The sequence below is a fragment of the Herpailurus yagouaroundi genome, unplaced genomic scaffold, assembly GCF_014898765.1.
Source record: "Herpailurus yagouaroundi ecotype Mexico unplaced genomic scaffold, PumYag 355, whole genome shotgun sequence".
NCBI classification, from domain to species: domain Eukaryota; kingdom Metazoa; phylum Chordata; class Mammalia; order Carnivora; family Felidae; genus Herpailurus; species Herpailurus yagouaroundi.
Genome location: NW_024412572.1, coordinates 8735167 through 8738730, shown reverse-complemented (window position 1 = coordinate 8738730; position 3564 = coordinate 8735167). Strand labels below are relative to the sequence as shown.

Here is a 3564-nt window from a genome sequence, read left to right as displayed (position 1 = left end):
GTCTCATAATTTCAGAAAAGTGATTCCAATTATTTAATGTTGACTAGAACCAGTAACAGACCCTACTCTGTCTTCTGGTTTCTCTGGTAGAAATGTCTTGTAAACAGAGACACTTGCCAAAAGTTAAGAGCAGCTATGACAATCGGGTATTCTATAAATAGGGTAACCATATATTTTATCTTTCAAATAAGTGCACTTTTGAGATTGAAAAGGATAATAATAATAATAACATTATTATTATTATTTTTTGTCCCTGAGGGAGTGGACTGTTCCTGAAATATCACAATACCTGTTTTATGTGAAGACTAGATGGGGCAAGCTGTTATTCCATCTCCCTTCTCCAAAAACCCATTTAATATATTGTTCTTGGATAGAAGGCATATCAGGTATTAAACTGATAAGAACAGATACTACACTTGATCTTGGCCAAAAGGTCAAGAAGTGATAAAAATGGGTAATTATTAATAACTGTGTCAGGACAACAGGTGTAAACCAAGAGTGCCCTGGAATGTATAGCAGCCCTGTTAATAAACCTCTTAGAACTCAATCAAAGTCATTCATTCAACAGCCATTTTTCAAAAGCCTAAGTACCAAGCTCTGTGTTAGGTGTGGAGAGTCTAAGATAACTAACTGATTCCTGCACTAAAGACCTTTCAGTATAGTTGGGGAAGCAGACAAAAAACCCAGACAACGATAGTGAGATATTTAAGTTCTATGACAGATATTTGCCCAGGGTTCCCTGTAAGGCAGGCAGGAAATATACTTGAGCTGAGGTGTTTTTTTTTTTTAATTTTATTTTTAAAATTTACATCCAAATTAATTAGCATATAGTGCAACAATGATTCCAGGAGTAGATTCCTTAATGCCCCTTACCCATTTAGCCCATTCCCCCTCCCACAACCCCTCCAGTAATCCTCTGTTCTCCATATTAAATTTTTTTTTTCAACGTTTATTTATTTTTTTGGGAGAGAGAGAGACAGAGCATGAACGGGGGAGGGGCAGAGAAAGAGTGAGACACAGAATCGGAAACAGGCTCCAGGCTCTGAGCCATCAGCCCAGAGCCCGACGCGGGGCTCGAACTCACGGACTGCGAGATCGTGACCTGGCTGAAGTCGGATGCTTAACTGACTGCGCCACCCAGGCGCCCCCCTGTTCTCCATATTAAAGAGTCTCTTATGTTTTGTCCCCCTCCCTGTTTTTATATTATTTTTGCTTCCCTTCCCTTATGTTTATCTGTTTTGTCTCTTAAAGTCCTCATATGAGTGAAGTCATATGATATTTGCCTTTCTCTGAGTGACTAATTTCGCTTAACATAATACCCTCTAGTTCCATCCATGTAGTTGCAAATGGCAAGATTTCATTCTTTTTGATTGCTGAGTAATATTAAGCTGAGTTTTTTTTTTTTAATTTTTTTTTTCAACGTTTATTTATTTTTGGGACAGAGAGAGACAGAGCATGAACGGGGGAGGGGCAGAGAGAGAGGGAGACACAGAATCGGAAACAGGCTCCAGGCTCTGAGCCATCAGCCCAGAGCCTGACGCGGGGCTCGAACTCATGGACCGCGAGATCGTGACCTGGCTGAAGTCGGACGCTTAACCGACTGAGCCACCCAGGCGCCCCTTAAGCTGAGTTTTTAAAGAACAAAGTGTTGCCAAAGGATTTGCAGGAGGTGGCAGAAGGTATGTTGTAGAAGGCTTTCAGGTACCAGATGAACAATTGGGATAATGAAAATAATAGCATTAATAGCAAGTTAGATTTGCATAGCCTTTCAAAGAGTTGTCAAAAATTGGGATGCTTGCTTGGAGGAGAATAGAGAAACAGCAGTGTCAACATAGCCAGAGGAAATGAGAATAGCAATCTGTAAAAGAGATGAGCATTCAGCTCCTCAAACAATCAACATGGAGGCCAATCAACAGCTGCTCCCAAGAGTGGCTTTCCACCCACTTCTCTTTCTGCATTTCCCCTGGATGACCTCATCCACTCCCAAAGTTTCAAAGGACAGTTCTTTGTTGATGCCTCTTAAATGGGTATGCTAGTCCTGGACTTTCTGCTGAACTGCATGTCTGAATATTCCCTGCTCATTGACTCAAATTCAACACATCTATTAACATTTCTCTCCCTCCCCAGATCTGCTCTTCTTTGGTATTCTGTATTCTACAGAATGACCTCTCTGTCCACCCTATTGCTTACATATCAGAAACCCAGGAATCGTCCTATAAGTTGCCTTCTTAGCTCCATGTCCTTCTGAGTCTACCTTCCTTTGTATCACCTGAACCCCTCCCTTCCATTTCCACTTTGGTTGTGGCTCTTGTCACTTCCAATCTAGATTACTGCCAAGCCTCCTAACTCTTCTGCTTGTCACCAATCTGGCCCCCAGTCAAACTATCCTCCCTCCTGCAGCCAAGGCAAGTTTCTAAAATGCACATCCAAGCACCCCCACTTCTCTGCTTAAAACCTTTCAGTGACTCTCCACATTGCTTAAAGATCACATCCTTTAGCCCAGCAACTAAGGCCCTTGACAGTGAGATCCATGACGATTTCTCTGGCCTTACTGCGCATGCCTCATTCACACAGCTTTCACTAGGCTAGCCACTCAAGGCCACTTACACACCTCCATGCCCTCACACTGGCTGTTCTCTTTTCCTTCTCTCCCATCCCTGCTTCTCTGATTGGCCTTCAGAAGCCTCTCCTCTAAGTTTCAAGAACACAACTTTTCTACATTTCAATGTCTGTCACTCCCACCAGACCAGGGTTTCTCAGTCTTAGCACTGTTGACACTTTGGACCACATACTTCTTTGTTGTGTCCCCAGACATTGTCAAATGTCCCCTTGAGAGTAAAATTGCCCCCGTTAAGCACTACTGTCCCAGACTATGAGCTCCTTCAGGGCAGAAACCATGTCTTAGTTACATCCCTAATATTTCCCATGCTGCCTAAGAGGCAGTGGATATTCAGTAAATATTTTTATTTATTTTTTTTTTTAATTTTTTTTTCAACGTTTATTTATTTTTGGGACAGAGAGAGACAGAGCATGAACGGGGGAGGAGCAGAGAGAGAGGGAGACACAGAATCGGAAACAGGCTCCAGGCTCTGAGCCATCAGCCCAGAGCCTGACGCGGGGCTCGAACTCACGGACCGCGAGATCGTGACCTGGCTGAAGTCGGACACTTAACCGACTGCGCCACCCAGGCGCCCCAGATATTCAGTAAATATTTATGTAATGAATGAAGGCAAGAAGAAATGAATGTCCTTCTCATTGATGTTGGTGGGACAGTTAAATAGTACAAGCTACAGGGAATACAACTTAGCAATATCTATAGCAGTTACAAATAATTTTTCTTGGGGAGACTGGGTGGGTCAATTGGTTGAGCGACTGACTTCGGCTCAGGTCATGATCTCACAGTTTGTGAGTTCGAGCCCCGCGTCAGGCTCTGTGCTGACAGCTCGGAACCTGGAGCCTGCTTCAGATTCTGTGTCTCCCCCTCTCTCTGCCCCTCCCCTGCTCATGCTCTGTGTGTGTGTGTGTCTCTCTCTCAATAATAAATAAACGTTAAAAAAAAGTTTT

General features: G+C 43.2%; 1 non-coding gene across 1 annotated transcript; it reads right to left on the bottom strand.

Annotated features, from left to right (window-relative positions):
• Positions 1-256: 256 nt before the first annotated feature.
• Positions 257-446, bottom strand: LOC121022142 (U2 spliceosomal RNA). The gene has a single exon (XR_005786833.1). It is a non-coding gene; the product is annotated as a U2 spliceosomal RNA (small nuclear RNA).
• Positions 447-3564: the final 3118 nt, after the last annotated feature.